The sequence below is a fragment of the Ovis canadensis genome, chromosome 8 (assembly GCF_042477335.2).
Source record: "Ovis canadensis isolate MfBH-ARS-UI-01 breed Bighorn chromosome 8, ARS-UI_OviCan_v2, whole genome shotgun sequence".
In the NCBI taxonomy this organism is placed as follows: Eukaryota; Metazoa; Chordata; class Mammalia; order Artiodactyla; family Bovidae; genus Ovis; species Ovis canadensis.
In genome coordinates, this window is record NC_091252.1 from 35,000,412 (window position 1) to 35,021,666 (window position 21,255).

Here is a 21,255-nt window from a genome sequence, read left to right on the forward strand (position 1 = left end):
ATTATCTGTTTTCAGAGAACACCACACAGAACAGGTGAAAAGTTATCCTATTTATAAGGATCTCCAGAGAGGGAGTCTGCAAGTTTTCTTAGTAATTTCCCTTGGTACATATGAAGACTGCTCTTGATTTTCAATGACTGCCCTGATGGCTGTACTTCTCTACAAAAATAAATTCTCGCCTACAAAAATAAAAAATAATGATTTTGTTTTTGAAAGCTGCTTGATATATAATGATGCCTTAAAGAGTCTACTATCAGAGCAGCCATGCATTAGCTACCTGGTCATCTGTCTTGTGCAGCTTCAGGACCACTGGAAGTGTGGAGCAACCTAGATGTATGAGCCTTTCCTCTCCTTATTCTGGAATAAATTTCAAAATTTCAATGTTGAAAAAATGTGTAGTCATCATATTTACTTATATTATTCATCCCTACAACTCAGTTTTCTGGAGGCGCTTGTGTTTCAGATTTCTACTGACTTAGTCTTTGTATTCTTTTGTTTCAATGTACTGATCACATTTGCATAGATTAAGTGCTTTCTGTTTCTCTCTGAGCCCTGGTGGACTGGAATAAAATCTACGTCACTCTCTTGGTAGAACTTCTTGTGCCTCATGACAAAGATAACACTATAAAATGAAGCAAGAGGAACATTCTTAAAATAGGGTCTGATCCGGTTAGACCTTCATTAGATAGCCCTCCATTTACAGAGTATTGAACTGAGGGATAAATTGTGTCAGCATGACAAGCAACTGACAGAGTTCAGGCCAGTGATTTCCTAACGTTCCACAAAACCCTGGTCCTTTTAGTTGGAGATAACTATAAAAATAAATGAATTGGGCTCACTGACTGGGCTTCTAATGCCTGCCTAAGGTTCACCAAAAGGGCTAAAGTTCAACTTCTCTTCTACCTCTGAACATGCCTCAATCCTGGACATTAGTCCTCAGTCGCCGAATGCCAGGCTTGCCCACTACTACTACAATTAGCAGTACCTTAGAGGAGGGAGTGCCTTTTTCCTAATTTGACCTGGGTTGGTTAATACGTGTTGAGCTAGAAAGATGCAAGATGAAAGGCAGTCTGAAGTTAGCAGACCAGGTAGTCATTTTCTCTAAATATAAAACCCCGACTATCTAAATCAGTAATGAAAGCCGACAAGCTCCTAATTGAAGTGACCTTGTTTGGTCAACAGAGACAGACAGCTGAGGCAGAGTTCATCTCTACCTTAGTGGGGTTTACAGCCTCCCAGGTGCCATCCAATGGTGGCTGTTTACCAGTAACCTTAGTAGGTCTTTTGTGACAACTTTAAAGCTACAGATTATAAACCAGGCAAAAATTACTTTCCTTCCTGTAGGTGCTCTCAGTCTAAGGTAGGCAGGGGATGAAAACAGGCACCTCCAGAAGGTGGGGTTTGACCTCCCTGCAGATAAGAGGCTCATGCCAGCCTTTTTGCTTTTGTGAGAAATCAAAATTCAATATATAACCTGAAATCTCCCCAGTTTATTCAAGTCAGATCACAGGTTCCAGAAGGGAAGATGAACTTTTCATTTATCTTCACTCTACACTTAGATACTGTGTGCAACTGCCTCAGCCAAAATCTTGTGGATTTTGATGCATTTTATCTGTTTACGCAGATCAACAATGCTTGGCTACTCTCAACGGTAAACACTACATCCTGTTGATAGAGGGAGGGCAGTGTCTGCGGGAAGCATGAGCGCAGTGTTCCAGGCCCCTCTTCTTTCTCCTTTTTCAGAGGCTGCAGGGGAATATGTGCCTTTGCACCATGTTACCAGCGACCCTAAATCATGATTAATTTAAAGCCCTTTCTCTCCTTGGTTAGGCCTGATGCAAGCAACTGCTTTTCTGTCACATTGATTTTTCTGTCCTTGCAGATTCAAAGCCAGGGTTGAGTCTTCCTAACAGGGTGAATTCTCTGACAAGGAAGTTTTGCAACCTAATTTACCACTGGAGTCAAGCTTGTCAGTGAGTGCCAGAGGGGAACTGTCGCAATCCACTGGTTAAGTATGCATTTAATTGTGTTTATCCAAGCAAGTTTGTGATTTCTTCACTCTCTCCAGCAAATATGTTATTTGTAATACCTATCTTCTGTAATCTAGGTGTTTGAAAAATGTCTCTAACGTGTGTGGGCTAGAATGCATTTTATTTTCCTGTGAGTCTATTCATTGAACAAGGGCAGTCTCTGAGGAACCATCAGAAACTGCTTGCCATTTTTCCAAATCCTCTCTCTCTGCAGTGACCATGACTTAATCCTGAAGGAAAACAAGGTAATCTTTTCAAATAAACATTCTCAAGGATGTTTAGAGGGAACCCAATTGCTAGTATGCAGAACCCTCCCAGTGATTGAAAATAGTTACACTGAGGGAGTACAATTACAGTAAGCTGGAGTGTTTGTAAGCCTTCGGTATTTTCAGATGATTAACAATAATAAGTTGAATTGCAAGAAAAGATATGTGTGTGTGTGTGTGTGTGTGTGTGTGTGTGTGTGTGTCTGTGTGAGTTCAAAGAGTCATCCAGGGTCTTTTTATTCAGTGCTGTTGGTGGAAAATGAGGCAGAGGGAAATTAAAAGCTTTCACTAGGTAAGGGACATTGGCAATGTTTGAACCTAAGCCCGTTAGGTTTCACTGGACTAACCTGCTTCTTGTGAAAGTAAATAAGGGAAGAAACATTAAGTGGAAAGAGAGCACTGAAACAAACACACTTGGCTGCATGCAGTTTATTAGTGCAAATTCCCAGTCTCAAGGAGCTTGGCCAGCAACAGGGAAGATTTAGAGGAAGGATTGAATAAACTCGAAATTACCTGGATGATAAAATCAACTAAATGCAGATGACATTTGCTGGAGTCTATCATATTACTTAGAACATGATTTTGTATTTTTATAATATTCAAAACATTTGTCAAATACCTTTCTCTTTCCCTTTTTGGTCTGCAGACTTTTGAAAGATAGACCTCGTTTCTCATTTGGGCCTGAAGTCTCAAGATGGAATGCTCATCCTGGCACAAGTGAAGGCAGAAATGATTAAAAGGAATGAGTCTGGTCTTGATTTGACATTCTGATCTCCCATTGTTTGTGGCCTGATATTCTCTAATTTATATATCTTTTAAGTTGCCTGTATAGTCAAAGCATCTTTTTATGTCCCCACCTATGCATGACATAAATGCATCATTACCTTGTTAAAAATCTTAGAGCAGTCTGTTTGTTTCTGTCCAGTAGAAGTGCATTATGGGCCACATGTATAATGTAAAATTTACTAATAGCCACATTAAAAAGTAAAAAGAACAATATATCTTATTTAACTCAACATATCTAGAACATTACCTTTTCAATATGTAAATATAAAATTATTAAGATACTTTACATTCCTTTTGCATACCAGTTTTTTGGAATTGGGTATGCATTTTAACTTATTAGGCATCTCAAGTCAGACCTACTTTCAGGCTATAATGCTGATGATTACATTCCTAGTGATCAATGGATACACAAGACCATTGTGGTAAGAAGAGCTCTGTCGCCATATGTAAATGTAGGGTATGTTTCTCCCTGCTTAGCAAGCAACTGTGGTTTGGAAACAACACCATCCTCAGCGGTCTCTATGAAAACTTGGATTGACCAACCGTCCCAATCTGACCAGGGTTTCCTGGGACATAGGGCTTGCAATGCAATAACCAGGACAGACCTGAGTAAACTAGAAAGGCTGATCATCCCACATTTAACCCATGCTTGTCCAATCGACATATGTTATCATCCTGGTCACTGTGCTGCTTAGAATAGTGGCCACCTTTGAGGCAAAAAGGGTTGAAAGCAGTGAAGTTGCTGCCTCTTGGCAACAACCTATGGATTAGTGGGGATTTTTTAAAATAGAAAACAAAAAAGACCTACTGTTTTTCCTTCTTCTCCTACTCTCAGCCCTTTGTGCTTCACTTGTGCTGTGGTTATTGCACTCCATTCTAAATGACTCTCCTGATGGATTATGACTCATTCTAGGTACTGGAAAAATCTGAAGTTCACAAGATTTCCAACCTGTGGATTTAGGGACCCTTGGGAGATTGGAGAATTGCAAAATCAGGCATCTGAAAGTGCATCCATCCATTTATCTCTTCTTAATCAACAGATTCTAAAAGTGAAGTCATAGCATGTGGATTATAACACTTTTTGACAGTTCCAAGAGAAGGAATGAGTAAGCATTCAATACATGTTACTGAACTGCTAATATGTAACTTGACAAGGTTAAGTGCCCTATGTGAAGCGCTTAACATATTTTATTGCACAATATTTGGATTTCACATCAATCTTACAAGGTTGGCATTATTATCCTTGTTGTTTTGAAATAGGAAAATACAATATATATAATTTTCTTTATTCACTATTCATCTAAAGTTCTTTTAAAAATTATGTTCTCAATGGATTTAGCATTTAGTGGAGAAAACAGGCTTCTGGGCATATGGCTGTTATGAGCATCTAAAGAGATAAGAAATACCCCTGGAGAAGAGAGAAGAGCAAGAATGCTTAAGAGCAGAGGTTGGGAGTGGGCATGAGGCATAGAGGTGACCAGCAAAACTCCCTGGAAGCATGGTGCCTGATGCCTGACACACTAGTTTTTCTGCTGTATCGTAAATTTCTCTCCCTTTCCCGAGAGAGTTCCATTATTCTACAATGACAAACTTTGGTTTATTTTTCTGCATCATAGTGACATAAGTGACAGAACTCTGAATTATGAAGCAAAAGAGTTGGGTTCTCCACTAGGTTCTCTGGATTTGCTTTTTATGAGGTCTTTAGGTGAAGTCTTTTAAGTATTTGGGACTAGAGTTTCTTCACTTGTGAAGTAAGGCAGATCAGCCAGTTTATCCACAACACTCTCCATTCCAAACTTAAGATACTACGAGGCCTTCAGATAGTGTCTTCCTTTTCCACTTTTACTGTTCTTCTATTAAGAATCATTACCTGGAAACCATGGTTCAGAGGCATGAAATTGCATCTGAGTGTAAAGGGAACTCAGCTTACAAGGAAAACATTTCATTTTGTTTTATTTTTGCCAAGGACAAAAATTCCTTCCATTATACCTGCAGGGTTTTTTCACTTAAGTATGGCCTAGGATGAACTAGTGAATATTTGGCAAATCAGAGTAATAATGGCAGAGGGACAAAATTTCACCAAATGCCTCAACCTAGCATTACCAGATTCACAATTGAAGAATAATGAATTTAACCCACCATTTATTAATACCTGAAAGTTTCCTATACAGAAGCCAAGACAAACAAACCTCACATTCTCACATGAATGTGCTTTGGTGACAGACCAAAATCTTAATCTTAGAATCTGGATTTTCTAAGAAATCAGCTTTCTTCTTGTGTTTAGCTTTGTTGTGCCTGGGAATGCATTTAGGTATATAGCTATGAATCAGGAAAGAGGGAGAAGGAGGGAGAGAGAAAGAGAAACTGTTGTGATGTGTTCCCGATTTTAGCATAAGTTTCCAGCTCGAATATAGAAATTATTTATAAGATTACATTAAAAAATAAAAGGATGGAAAGGGAAAAACTGTTGAACATGATCTTATTTGTACACTTAGCCTTTCACACTGAAGTTTTTTTTTTTGAGGGGGAGGAGTTTCAAAAAACTTAATATTAGTTTTATGTTTTGATTTAAATGAAATGAAAACATCCCATGTTTTATGAACAAACATGGTAATTAACTTCCATTGTGTATTAACATACAAAGTAATATACGTTAGTTATAGAAGACTCTGCTTTCATAAAATGGATATTTTTCTTCACTGAATATTGAAGTTGATAGCTTTTTTCTCTGCAGCTAACCATGTGATAGATTTGGCCACATGTAACTCAGCAGAAAGGTCCATTTACTGACCATATCATGATGCTCTTCCATATCCAGCTGTTTCTTAAAAGGATACTACTACAGGTTTAAACCCTGAATATTTAATATGGCACACTTACAAAGTCATCCAACTCCCCATGACAGAGTTACAGACATGGTGCACACTTATCCAGAGTCAGTATATCCAACATCTGTTTTCACCAGTTATTGGAAAACACTAGCGTGAAAGTCTCTGGCATTTTCCACCTGAACTTTGCTACTGTAAATGTGGCCAGCCCACCTTCACACGGCATTGTGATTGGCATATAGGAGCCAGTGGAAGATAACATCAAACCTTAGCAACAATTGTCACCAACAACTTCCTGTTTGGTATGAGTACCACTCGTGACTACCACATTTATAAAGAACTCCACGCTTTCATCATACCGGAAACAGGTGTATCTCTAAGACTTGACTTCCTCTCTACATCTTGCCTTCCCAACTTCTGTCCCTTCTCATCACCCTGCACCCCCACAGCTTAGGCTTGCTTCTCTTTGCTCAGGCTGCAAGCGGGCTCACTTTTATCTGCTTATAAAGCCAAGCATTAATTTTGTAAAACTGTTCTGCCACATATTTTAGCCTCTTCCTGTTTGAAATTAATCTGTATGTTAACAGCTTGCAAAGCCTTTGAAGCCAAGCTTTTGCACAAACTTACATCCACTGTGTTGCTAAGTCACCATATCAGTGTTATCTGCCTTGTCACCTAGCCCACAAAGCAATAAGCAACTTAAACTTAGAGATTTAGGGTTCTTTCTTCCTCCATCTAAAGTACCAGATTTGTATGCAAGAAAAGTGGCTTAGAGGCCTGGTAGTATGAACCATGGGATTATTAACTCTTGAGAGTTACGTGCAAGTTGAGGATTACAATTTGCAATCGCATGCAAACTCCTGTTGCAAATCCTTTAAAATATTTGCCTTTTATATCTTTTGTCTTTTCCCTCCTGAAACTTTCTGCCCTCCAGCATATCATTTTTACATACAGAAAGGATGGTATTTGACCTATTGAAAGGCTGGCTGTGATGTTTAGTTCACTCATCCGGAGGCTGGTACAAAGGAAAGGTCAAGCTTGCCCTTAGCTCTGCTGGGTCAGTCCCTGTCCCTGTTACCCACTGTTCAACAACCTACCCTGACCCATTCCTTAAGGAACTTGGCAGAAAAGCCTCCCTTCTTTGTCTTGCGTTCATTCTTTGGAAGTAAACTGCAGACCTACTAGCTACACAGCACCTTGCTTCACTATGAGAATCACAGATAAATATGACATCTGGTTCCTGTTCTTAGACGGTCACCTCTGTTCATGCCCTTCCGGCCCTCTGGGCTCACAGTCTAGTTGGCAATCTGCAGAAAGAGCTTTCTCTTCCTGGAACTCTCTACTGAATTATGAAAGCAGTTGGACTTTACCATCTTTTCTAGATTTGCTTTCTTTTATTCCTCTAAGCTCACCTATGTGGCAGCCAGATTGTACTGTTTAATGTCCCCTGAACCCACCCTGCCTATAAAATTCATGGAAGAGCATGTCACTCTATTGCTCATCACTAGGGATATAACCCTTCTACTTAAAGGTCTATTTTAAGTATATTTTCTTTTTGCCTGGATTAAATTATTTTTTTCCTTTTTTTTGACTCAGTAAGTGACAGAAAAAAAATAAACCACAATAAATTTTAGAGTCTAAAGGATCTCATTCTGCATTTGGGGTCTACTGCTTACTAACCATGCCCCATTGGAAAAGTCAAGGGGCCTCTCTGGGCCTCAGTTTCATCATCTACAAAATGGAGAGAATAATACTGCAAAAGAGTTAAGGCTTTTTAATTTAATTATTTCATAATTCAGGTAGTTTGCATAAACGGCTTAGCACAGTGTCAGGCACTTAGTGGGTACTTCTTAAATGCTAGTCAGCATCCCTTCTTGGAAACCTCCACTATTAAATTTTGTTTTGGGTCTAAGTTTGCAGGATTATTTCCTGTGTTAGACTCCAACTTTCTTAATAATCGGTACTACAATTTATTCACATGGGATTCCCTGTAACTTTGCACAGCAGCTTTGTACCCAGCAGATGCTCAGGCACATTAGATACATCACTGTGTTACTGTAAAAATACAGATAATTCTAGGTCTGTAAAGAGCAAACCTGTACACAAAGCTCAAGTTCTTTAAAGCCTTTACTGTGCTCAGCAAGGTTCCCGAGTGTAGGATAGTTACAGGGAGAAAGTGGCAGCTATATGTGCAGGCTCACGTAATTTAGGGCCGTGTGGTGACCTCTCCCTGAGGTCACACACAAAATGAATCAGGAGAAGAGAGAACAGAGGCACAACCAGCTGCTCTCAGATCCATGGACATGCCAACAAGGGGGAGAGACTCAGTGTTTCCTGATTAATCTTTGATGATTTATTCTTTGGACGCCATTTAAAAGGAACATTTTAAAGTAAATTAATTGAACTCCCATGACCTTTTACCCTACTTGTATCATCAAAAGAAACCAGATCTTGAATTTTTAAAAATACCCTGTTTTCTGTGACTTACAAGCTACTGAGGAATCTCAGTTGGGTTTTCTTTTTCTTTTCTTTTATTTATAAATACAAATCCAGCTTTCTTGGCTGTAAATTGAAACATCCCAAGTCTGAAAATCCCAATTTTTGTCAATAGGTGTTGAGTGAAGGGTGTCATAGGGATGAATAAATGATAAATATAATCTAAGACACACAGAATGGGCAAGTATTAGGTTGGTGCAAATATAACTATGGTTTTGGACTGTGAATTGTAAATCATTATAGCTAGGCTCAAACACACATTTTTGCCGATGAGAAATAAGTTTTTGTTTATTCCTGTAACATTAAAATCCATGCTTTGGGCTTTAACGAACTCTTGCAAAGCATTTTATGCCTCATGCTGGTTGTGGGAGTGTTTTCTCTGCAAAAAGTTGTCGAGATGCTTGAAGAAGTGGTAGTCGGTTGGCGAGAGGTCAGGTGAATATGGTGGATGAGGCAAAACTTCCTAGTCCAGTTTGTTCAACTTTTGAAGTGCTGGCTGTGCAAACTGCAGTCAGGCATTGTTGTGGAGAACTGGGCCCCTTCTGTTGATCAATGCCAGCTGCAGGCATTGCAGTTTCCAGTGTATCTCATCAATTTACGGAGCAGACTTCTCAGATGTAATGGTTTCCCTGGGGATTCAGGAGGCAGTAGTAGATCAGATGGGCAGCAGTGTTGTTGATATTGCATGGTCACCAAACAGTGACCATGACCTTTTTTTTTTGGTTCAAGTTTGGCTTTGGAAAGTGCTTTGGAGCTTCTTCTTGGTCCAACCACTGAGCTGGTCATCTTTGGTTGTCATATACAGTCCACTTTTTATCGCACATCACGATCCAATCGAGAAATGGTTTGTTGTTGTGCAGAATAAGAGAAGACGACACTTCAAATCCATGATTTTTTGATTTGCAGTCAGCTCATGTGTGCATGCGCGCCAAGTCACTTCAGTCGTGCCCAATTCTGCGACCCTATGGACTGTAGCCCACCAGGCTCCTCTGTCCATGGGATTCTCCAGGCAAGAATACTGGAGTGGGCTGCCAAGCCCTCCCTCCTCCAGGGGATATTCCTGACCCAGGGGTTAAATCTGCATCTCTTATGTCTCCTGCATTGGCAGGTGGGTTCTTTACTGTTAGTGCCACCTGGGACCCACTTAAGAGCTTTTTCACCTTCCAATTTGCTTCAAATGCCAAATGACCCCATTGAGTTCTTTGGCAACTTCTCATGTAGTTATAAGATAATCAGTTTTGATGATACACTCAATGGGCCGTTGTTAACTTCCGGCCGGCCACTGTGCCCCTCATCCTCAAGGCTCTAATCTCCTTCCCAAAGTTGCTTGAACCATCACTGCACTCTATGTTCCTTAGCAGTTCCTGGGCCAAATGTGTTGTTGATATTGCAAGTTGTCTTTGCTACTTTATGACCCATTTTGAACTCAAATAAGAAAATTTCTTGAATTTGCTTTTTGTCTAACATCATTTCCATAGGCTAAAATAAATATAAAATAGCAAGCAATAAGTCATTAGCAAAATAAACATAAAGCGAGAAATGTGTATTAAAATGATGTATGACATAACCACGTTTATTTAAGAATATATTCCAATGTCAAATGGCAGATTTCAACAATGCAAAAGCTGTACTTTTGTGGCACCAGTCCAATATTTGTTGCCTTCAATACAGTCATTTCCCCTGTTGGCCTGATAATATTTCTGAGTTTGTCCCATTTCAATATAACTTGGGTAAATTCTCATTAGTATGAGCTGGCATTTTTCAAAGTGCAGGTAGCCCGTCTATAAATGAGTTATAAAATCAAGATTTCTTTAAATTAGTAGAATAGAGTAATATTGAGAGTAAAATAGAAAATATGTAACTTTCATTTGCATGTTATATATGTATTATGAAACATAATTAGTCAGGTGCTGAGCTGGGGTGTAAAGTGTATTTTTCACTGTGACCATATCTCAAAAACTTTGGAAGGTGTTGTATCTGTTTGGCGTCATGGTGCTTTGTTTACAAATTTCCCTGGGATGGTGATATAACTCTGGGCAATGAAATGTCAAGGGAATTCTGATGGGGAAGGTTGGATATGCTTAGGGATACAAGAGGAGATTCTTCTCTCAAAAGCTCGATGCAGAATCAAGCTACTGTCCTTTGTTTCATTGGATGTTGTTATATCTGTACATGCTTCCTGAAACTGAGGCACCAACTGGCAAACACAAGAGGATCTCACATGAGATCATGTTGAACATAGCACAGTAAGAAGAGGAAGGAATCTGGGTCCTAGGTTTGGTCTTAAGCCATGATATTAAACATTTCTAGAACTATTCTACTTCTGGGTTTGTTATATGAAATAATATTGGGTTGGCCAAAAACTTTGTTTGAGCTTTCCATAACATCTTATAGACAAACTTGAATGAAATTTTTGGCCAACTCAATACATTCCCTTACCTTTTAAGCCACCTGAATTAGTTTCTTATGACAGCATAAATAACCCTGAGAGATAAAGACAGGTTATTTTAGGAAGTAAAGGTAAATCAAACACTCATGTAAAGGTCTGGTGGAAAGAAAGTCTGGAAAGGTACTCTGGGTCAGATCATGATGGATTTTGAATTCCAGTCCCAAACATTGGTACTGACTCAGTACAGGCTTATAGCTGTGAGTATAGATTTAGAGTGGTCTGTCTAGACTCAGTCTTTGTTTTCTACTTGTTAGTTGAATTACCTTGGGAAAATGATTATTTTAAGCAGTAATGTTAGAACGTTGATTTGGTATCATTGTCCAGGGTGGACTGAAAGTTGGAAGAAACTGGTGTCAGTGAGTCTGGTCATTAAGACTGGTGTGATGACCCAGTAATGAAGAATGAGAGCTATGCTCTGGAGATGGTGAAGGAAATAGGAATGGAAGGATGAAGGAATTACTAAGAGTCTGGACCTGGTGATAGACTGCATATGGGAGATGTGGCTGAGGAAGGAGTTAAATCTCACCATGAGATTTCAGTGCTTGAAGTCTGGAGTGGGGAAGGGATAAGGAGGTCTAGTGTGGTAAGAATAGGGAGTGGGCAGGGGAAATGACTTCCTAAGATCCTCTTTGTGAGTTTGGCACTCCATTTGGTTATAACTCCTCATCTGAAATCTCATTTTATGTACAATGTGCCAAAATTTTGAGAAGTTAAGGAGCTTCTCCTAAGCGACATAATCAATGACTAAGCCAAAATTTAGTCCCAGGCCATTTTTACTTCAAATATCTTGAGAGCCACTCATGACCAGGACAAGAAATAGAAAAATCAGGAGGAAATGAAAAGGTTTTAGTGAGAAGACAAAGTTCAAACTATCGATGCTTAATACAGATAGGAAATACAGGAGAGATTGTGGATAGGGCTTAAATAGAGATATTTTTAGAATGATGGCTTTTTAAATTGAAAATAAAATATGGAGTGAGAAAGAATAGGTAAGTACTGAAGACAGAGAAGTATGAAAAATGAGTGGGAGGACAATTAGGATGGTCCGGATATAATGAATTCCAAGGGAAAAGTGTGCGGCAAGAGATGAGGTTCCATAATGATGCTGCTTGAAAGATTAAGAGCATTAGGGGCTGAGAAAAGGGTACAACAAGAGGTAGCTTTTTTTTGGTGGCTTTCAGGCAAGAGATCCCAATAAGCTTGGCAAACATATATGCTGCTGCTGCTGCTGCTAAGTCACTTCAGTTGTGTCCGACTCTGTGTGATCCCATAGACAGCAACCCACCAGGCTCCCCTGTCCCTGGGATTCTCCTGGCAAGAACACTGGAGTGGGTTGCCATTGCTAGATTATAAGATATACGAGTTAGTTAGGGTTAGGCACCCTCTCTGTGTCTTCAGTGATAGGACTGCTGTTGCTGCTGCTAAGTCGCTTCAGTCATGTGAGACTCCACAGTCGGCAGCCCACCAGGCTCCCCATCCCTGGGATTCTCCAGGCAAGAACACTGGAGTGGGTTGCCATTTCCTTCTCCAGTGCAAGAAAGTGAAAAGTGAAAGTGAAGTCGTTCGGTTGTGTCCGACTCTTAGCGACCCCATGGAGTACAGCCCACCAGGCTCCTCCGTCCATGGGATTTTCCAGGCAAGAGTACTGGGGTGCCATTGCTAGATTATAAGACGTATGAGTTAGTGGATGAGAAATTGTAGACTATTAACAAAAGGTCTCAATGGTAAGAAAAGGTTTAACAGGAAGGGGAAAATCTTTTTTTGTTTACAGTAGAAAGAAAAGAAAATAATTTGAAGATAGCTTAGAAAATAGCTGAAGGTGTCTAGAGAAAGGGTTAAGGAGAGAGAAAAGAAGGAGGAGGAGGAGGAAGAAAATGAGGAAGAGGGATGAAGGTAAGAGAAGGAAGAAAAATAAGAGTGAGTATGGAGGTATCTGTATGTAAACGGCTTTGTAGTCCAAAAGATGTGAGTTCAAACATGAGTAAGTAGTTATCTTCAGGACAAAGGAAATGGCAGGCTGTGACTTTTTCCTGCAACACTTAATGCCTTCAGGAGAAAGTGAGGAGAAAACAGGCTTTGTAACTTGCAACCAGTGACTCAGGAAAATGGTGCAAGAGTATTAGTGAAAGCAGCCCTGAAGTGATGCTGGAGTTCATTTCCCCACACAAGTTCCAAAGGGCACTCCCCAGAGGAAGAGTTCAGAGCTCTAGCTGTGGCTCTGCTCTGTTTAGGTGAGAGGTCTTAATTTCCTTTTTTTTTTTAAATCATAAGGACATCAGTTTCTGTTATCTATATAATGGAACGCTATGGCTATGGCTCTTTATGGTTTGTTATAATTTCATATTATATATATATATGTATAAATAAGACAAGAAGATGACACTGATGATAATGGTGATATATAACAATAATAGTTATAGCAACAGCATACAAAATTATTTGTCTCTATAGTGGGACAGACATATTTATAGTTTCTGCCTACATTATCTCATTTAACCCTCCCATCAGCCCTATGGGATTTCTATATTTATACCCAGTTTACAGAAAAAACTCAGATATAGTGATTTAATTGCCTAAATTTAACAACCAATAAGTGACAAGGCTAGAATTCAACCTAGGTAACCTGACTTCAGATAAAGAATTTTGAAAATAGCCTTCTATTTTGCCATGTATTACTACAATATAAATTAAGTCTTACACTCTTAAAACCGGGTGTAAACAAATTTCAACAGAAGATATGTTTCAAGTTTATTTATTTTTATTACTAAGGCATCTGTTTTGCAGATCCCATTGACTCTTGACTCCATGGTGTTTCCATAGTTTTGTTTGTTTTCCCACTCAGAAAACAGCACCTCCCATCTTCCTGTAGCTTCTTAAGGAAGATAAATGTCTGAAGTTGTTTGGTATTTGTTTCTGTGAGCAGCAGCATAGTTGATCTGGGAAGGATGCTTTTCCTCTAATGAGCAGCGTTGGCAGCTGATGCCTCAAACTTGTTGGCTGACCCTGAGCTGATGAGTATCAGGCAAAGATGATGAAATGGAAGGGAATCCAGATCATCTTTGACTTACCATGGGGTTACATCCCAATAAACCTATTGTAAGTTGAAAAGCATTTAATACAGCTAACTAGCTAAAAATCATTGCCTCACCTACCTTAAATATGCTCAGAACAATTACATTAGCCTATAGTTGGGCAAGATCATCTAACAAAAAAAAGCCTATTTTATGATAAAGTATTGAATTTTTCATGTAATTTATTGAATAAGGTTCTGAAAGTGAAAATCAGAGTTGTTGTATGGTTAGGAAAGGTTAGGAATATACGGGTTTTATTACACTCATGACCATTGACTGACTGGGAGACACAGCTTGTGGCCATAGATCAGCATCAGCATCAGCTCTTAGCGACCCCGTGGACCGCAGCCTACCAGGCTCCTATCAGTATCTACTGCATATTGCTGGGCCCAAGAAAAGATCAAAATTCACAATTCCAAGTTCAGTTTCGACTGAAGGTATATTGCTTCTGTACCATTATGAGGTCAAGGAATTATAAGTTGAACCATCAGAAAATTGGGACCATCTGTATAACTCTTTAAAGGCTAGAGAAAATTCTTCACTATTGCATAAAAATGAGGAATCAAACTTTGAATGGGTTTCCTCAGAGTGTCATTTTAATGACTCTGCCTGAAGTAGTCTTTGGGCTAAATTGCAAGCAAATTGTGTAGGGTAGGTGATATTTTACACTAAGAGCTAGCTGCAGAGCACCAACATAGGATTCCAGACTGTTAATCAAGTCTTAAAAGGTTGTTCTAAAGAGCCAGCTGGTAGGATATCAGTGCGTTCATTACTGCTGCAGTTCTAGAAGCTTATTTGTAGTATCTTCAAACTCAGCTGGCTGTGTCTTGGAATTACTGGAGCTACCTGGGAATTTGATCAAAAGAAAGGTTAAAGAAGTTAAGCCAGGTGACATCCTCTGTTAGCATCTTGAAGAAAGAAGCAGGGGCACAGCTTAATTACTCCACTGTATTTACCTCCCTGGGGGACAGTGCTAGGGACTATGAGACAGTGACACAAGGCTTATATGGAACTGGCTATCATAGAGTTGACAGGTTATTATCCAGGGCTCTGGATTCGTGGGGTCTGTAACTCATGTAAGATATTGTCAGAAGATTTTCTTTTCCATTTCCACATAGTCTCTCATGCATAGCCACAATCCTGGATCAATGTTCTCCAGGGTGAACAATAGTGTTTTGAGACTCAGAAAAAATTCATGTTCTCTAACCCTGTTCATATGTTTTTAAGAGCAGCTTCAATAGAAAAAAAGGTTATTGATTCAGAGCCACAGGTCTAGAGGATAAATAGCAAAAGTCATGTGGAACTCAGGCAGGAAGGCAAGGGACGTGGATATCAGCCCACACAGTGGTCTCAGAAAGGGTTAGGCACCCTCTCTGTGTCTTCAGTAATAGGGCTGCTGCTGCTGCTGCTGCTAAGTTGCTTCAGTCGTGTGAGACTCCATAGTCGGCAGCCCACCAGGCTCCCTGTCCCTGGGATTCTCCAGGCAAAAACACTGGAGTGGGTTGCCATTTCCTTCTCCAATGCATGAAAGTGAAAAGTGAAAGTGAAGTCGCTCAGTCGTGTCCAGCTCTTAGCGACCCCATGGACCACAGCCTACCAGGCTCCTCTGTCCATGGAATTTTCCAGGCAAGAGTACTGGAGTGGGTTGCCATTGCTTTCTCCACAGTAATAGGACAATTCAGGTCTAACTGAGGGAAAGTCAATGGTAATCTCAAAGGACCTCAGTGATGTGGAAACATAGCCTGGCTTTTCCCATGGCAAGGCTGCTTCCTACTTCAATTTTGCTTGCTCTTAAAATATGTTTGTATTTTTAACATATTTACGTATGTTACAAGGTGATCTTCCCAACCCAGGAATCGAACCAGGATCTCCTGCATTGCAGGATTCTTTACCAACTGAGCTATCAGGGAAGCCCAGTTAAAATATGTTTGTTCAAAATCTATTTCCACACTTTTTTTTCTAAGGGTCTACTCCCCATTTTTGTCAAAAAAAAAAAAAGTACTCTCTTGTTAAACTCTCAAGAGTCCCTTGGGCAGCAAGAAGATGAAACCAGTCAGTTCTAAAGGAAATCAATATTCATTGAAAGGGATGATGCTGAGCTGAAGCTATAATACTTTTGCCACCTGATGCAAAGAGCCAACTCACTGGACAAGACCCTGATAACTGGGAAAGTTTGAAGGTAAGAGGAGAAGGGGGTGACAGAGGATGAGATGGTTAGATGGCATCACTGACTCAATGGACATGAGTTTGGGCAAACTCCAAGAGATAGTAAAGGACAGGAAAGCTAGACGTGCTGTTGTCCATGGGGTGGCAAAGTGTCGGACATGACTTAGCGACTGAACAACAATGTTAGACAGGATGTAATTGTACAGAGGACTTGATAGTAGCTCTTGAAAATCTCATTCAGAATGAGTAGGAATGCTGTAGGCTTGCTTTTTTTTTTTTTGACATTTCAGGTGTTCTTCTGACTTGTCTTACATATTAGATTTTCTTAGATGTTAGCTACTTTGATACTATATGGAATTTACTTAGGAATATTGTGTTTTCATACTCTGAAATTCAGGCTAAGCTTGCTTTATAATGTATTAAATATTTTGAAATCAATATTGTATTTCTGCCCTACCCTCCTCACCTTTCCCTCCCCTCACCCCCCACCCCCGCCAAGACTCTTCCAATAGATTTGGGCCAGAAGAGTTGAACTCATGACTGAATGCTCTTCCCCTCACCTTGTCTCCATATGCGACATGTCAGACCATAGACCCAGGCTAGATAGACTCTAGATTGTTCCAGTCCTAAGATGGACCTTCTAAAATTTTCCAGTCTTGTGTGAGCAGAAAATCTCATATAAGCACATATTTATACAACATATTTTAACTATTTTTTTTCTAAATCTCAATATTTTGCTTTTCAGTATAATTAATATTATGACTCCTCTGTGAAGACAGAGGCTTACTTTGGTTATGGATGTCTCCTTGATGTATTTTTAAAAATACAGATCACATTGTGGCACTTCTTTGCTTAAAATTCTTTATTGGTTTCCCATTACATTGAGTAAAAACCCAAATTATTTCCATGGGTCTAAAGACCTGTATGATGTGGACTCTGTCTCATTGGAGGCCAACATGCTGGTCTCTCATTCTTCAGTCAGAGAGGGCTCTTTCTGTTTTTGCAAGCTCTTTCCCACCTCAGTGGGTGACACACTAGGTGACATTAGCCCCCTGACCTACTACAGAATACTACTGAAAGAACTTCCCTGGCGGACCAGCAGCTGAGACTCTGTGCTCCCAATGCAGGGAGTCTGGAATGCTCCTTTGCAAAGATGACTTCCTCTTATTTAAAAGTCACATCTTCAGCTATGTCTTCCCGAACCATCCTATTTAACTAGATTTCTTCCTCTCTTCTAGGAGCTCCATCCCCATTTTCTGTATTTTAGCAACAACTTTCTTTCCTTAAGAATACTTATGAGAGTTCATTTATCATGTTTATTGTCTGTCTTCTCTGCTTAGCCATGAGATCTATGAGATCAGGGGCCACATGCCTGGGATATTCCTAGGGCTTAGCAAAGTACATGAAACATGGTAGATATTCAACAACTATTTGTTGAATGAATACATGAGGTTGGGTGGGATGTGATGATAAATGTATCACATATTTGTATCCTGAGTGTGGAATAATAGACAAAAATTAAACAGTTGAGTCCAGATGATAATAATCTTCAGTAGCATTCTGTTTTTTTAAATATTTATTTGGCTGTTCTGGGTCTTAGTTGCAGCTTGAGGATCATTGATCTTTAGTTGTGGCATAGGGAATCTAGTTCCCTGACCAGGGATTGAACCCAGATTCCCTGCATTGGGAGCACAGAGTCTTAGCTGCTGGTCCATCAGGGAAGTTCCTTCAGTAGTATTCTGTAGTAGGTCAGGAGGCTAATGTCTCCTAGTGTGTATTTTAGACAGATTGATCTGGCAAAAGTACAGCCAGCTTGATTGTAGTAGAAAAATAGCTGCAGACAGACCAGTAATAGTAAGAGATGGAAGAGACTGAAACTGAGAAAAGTGTTTTAGACAAGGAGCAGTGTTGATTAAAAACTTTGATTTACTGAAGCAGGTAGGCAAGAAGAAGGGAAAAAAAAAAACTTCTTTTGATGGATATTTTATTCAGAATATAAGTTTTGGGAAGGTTGTTAGGGAAAATAGAAGGAAAAAAAATATTCCTTGTCTCAAGTCTCCATCCTGAGGAATTACTTTCAAAGATGTGACTTAATGTAGTTCAGCATCATTTCAGTACTTTTGTTCCATGGAAGGTCTTCTGGTCACACCTGGGATAAGAATCTTGAACAGTTACTTAATTTTTAAAAAAGATCCTCTAATGTCTCCCAGTACAGAGTCATATTAACTGAAATGTACTGATATTTGATTTTGGAACCTTTTTAAATGGAGTGTTGTAGGAAAGGAAGGCTAGGCTGTGTTTCTTTGGGAAAGATGTTCTTGGTGGGATATAGGATTATGAGTTGTGTCTCCTAGGATTGAGTTGTGGCTCTTTCCTATAATAATTGCCCCTAGAGAAGGCAAGTCATTTGACCACTCAGAACCCTATTTTCTGTTCTATAAAATGGAAATGGATCATACCCTACCTTACAGTAAATACTTTTAAGCTTGGAGCTACTTAACAAACTCTCATGACCAGGAATCGCAGATACTCTGCAACTCCATCTTGCCGCACAAATCTACGTATCAGCATTCTAACTTCTGTTTATCCAGAAGTTAGTGGAAAGGGATTTACAGACATGAAGGATGGAGAGGAGGAAAATAAGAAATATAACTAGACTAGTGTGACCAGGGAATGGTAGACTAGTAGTATAGGGTTTGTGAGCGGTACACTTACCTTTGCAATTAAGATCATCAGGAGATTGTTAGCACCAAATAGTAAATGATCAAATATTGTAATTTGTAAAAAAAAAAGAAAAAAAAATGGTGGAGAGGGACAATTTTGTGAGGGTATAATAATCAGGGAAGGAAGGAGAGAATCTTCCTGTCACGTTACTGTTGTTGACAACAATTCTGTGGCTATGAGGCAATGGTTTCTGAACTTTCCTAGGTCAGGGACTTTTTGGAGTCTCTGATAAGAGGAATAGATCCTAGAAAAATTCCATGTATATGTGTGCGTGCTAAGTTGCTTCAGTCGTGTCTGACTCTGTGCGGCCCTGTAGCCTGCAGTCTGCGAGTATCCTCTGTCCATGGGGTTCATGAGGCAAGAGTACTGGGGTGGGTTGCCATGCCCTCCTCCAGGGGATCTTCCCAACTTAGGGATCGAACCAGCATTTCATGCATCTCCTGCATCGGCAGGCAGGTTCTTTACCACTAGCACCACCTGGCAAACCCCTACCATGTATATATTCAACCCCATTTTTGTCTACAGATCATCTGAAATCTTTTTAGAGAGGAGGTGACCCATGGATACCAGGGTAAGAGATCTGGCCATAAGACAGAAATTAAACTTTCTTTATATATCACTCTGTTTTCTATTTTATTGTTTTCATTTAATTTTCAATGGGATTGTTCCCTTGGGTCATAAGCAATCACGAGGGGCCTGGCATTGTTCTAAGAACTTCCTTAACTGTTAACAGCAATCCTGCAGGCTAGTGGGCTTCCCAGGTGGCGCAGTTGATGAAAAGCCCACCTCCCAATGCAGGAGACAGAAGAGATGCGGGTTTGATCCTGGGGATTCCCTGTAGTAGGAAATGGCAACCCACTCCAGTGCTCTTGCCAGAAAGATCCCATGGACAGAGAGCCTGGTGGGCTACAGTCCATGGAGTTGCTGAGTTGGACACTACTGAGCATATAAATGCAGTAGGGTTTGTGGTGTTTTTTATGAAACGTTGACTAATAACCAAGTCAAGTTTTGAATAGATGAGTCTGGGGAGCCTGACTATAGGTTCTAACAGGAGACCATCAGCTACTTGATGCCTTTCACAACAGATTATAAAGTAGCCCCTGGTCAAGGCTGCCCTTTTCTCTAAGGTACACCCCTGGGAGGGGACGACTGCACAGCGCAGAGGAAGAAAGATCACTCTTAGAGTCCTCTCACATTCAGGGTACCTTACAACATGTCAGACCACTATCAAGCCCAAGGTGTGTGGGTGTGCATGTATTTTTTAAAAAATACAGAGAGTTTTGCTATTCAAGTTGAAAGAATGACCAAAAAAGCCAAAGTTTTATTGAGATCAGAACAATTTCTCAAAGATTTGTTTTTCCAGGTCATTAGAATTTCAATTCCTGATCTAGAAAAGAGATACATAGATCTATATTTATTCTTCTACCTCTTACAATAATAGATATTTAACTTTGATAACACTAGTAATCAATTCCCAGGAAGCAAGCTGTTTCTACAACATCAAAAATTGCACAAATATTCTTTGAATAGGCTTCCCTGGTATCTCAGCTGGTAAAGAATCTACCTGCGATACAGGAGATCCTGGTTTGATTCCTGGGTCTGGAAGTCCCCTAGAGAAGGCATAGGCTACCCACTCCAGTATTCTTGGGCTTCCTTGATGGCTCAGTTGGTAAAGAATCTGCCTGCAATGTGGGAGACCTGGGTCCAATTCCTGGGTTGGGAAGATCCCCTGGAGAAGGAAACAGCTACCCACTCCAGTATTCTGGCCTGGAGAATTCCATGGGTTGTATAGTCCATGGGATTGCAAAGAGTTGGACATGGCTGAATGACTTTCACTTTCATTCTTTAAATAAGCTAAGTGTATAAATGGTTGAAATGCTAAAATTGAGGAATTCTGGGTTTATGATTAACGCTAATATTTGAAGCAGTTTTACAGAAGTGCATATAATTGGAAAAGCAGGTTTGTTTGGGTAAAATCAAAGTGTTTATTAGTAAAGTTCTCTGAGATACTTAGATGAAAGACATTGTAGAGGTATAAAATACCATTATTATTATCATCATCATTAATAGCCAGTCTAGTACTCTAACGATTTTCTTGAAGTTGCTTTGTTGGTTTTTCATGTATTAACTTTTTGGACATGATTGCAATTAAGGCATTAGAAACTGATGATTTGGGTTAACTCTGGGAATAAGAAGAAAGCAAATTAAGCAAGCATCACCAAACCAAAAAACTCTTTAAGATGAGCAAATTTTCCATGGCTTAAGAGTACTTTCATATTTACTTCTAAAGCTACCCTTTCATATAAATTAATATTCCAGAATGGAAGGTTGGTTATATCAGAGAAAAACAGAAATTATGCTAGATCTCATAATACAAGATTTCTCCAGTATTTATGGATAATGATGATAGTTCAGGTTGCATTAAATTTGAATTTTAGC

The 21,255-nt window shown here is 39.7% G+C and overlaps 1 long non-coding RNA gene across 1 annotated transcript in view; it reads left to right on the forward strand.

Annotated features, from left to right (window-relative positions):
• Positions 1 to 1,882: 1,882 nt before the first annotated feature.
• The window catches only part of LOC138444723 (uncharacterized), a 163,374-nt gene continuing 144,001 nt past the window's right edge, over positions 1,883 to 21,255 (forward strand). Inside the window, exons 1-3 of the long non-coding RNA XR_011258561.1 lie at positions 1,883 to 2,012; positions 2,108 to 2,275; positions 2,943 to 4,188. This is a non-coding gene — a long non-coding RNA (uncharacterized lncRNA). The remainder of the gene's footprint in view (positions 2,013 to 2,107; positions 2,276 to 2,942; positions 4,189 to 21,255) is intronic.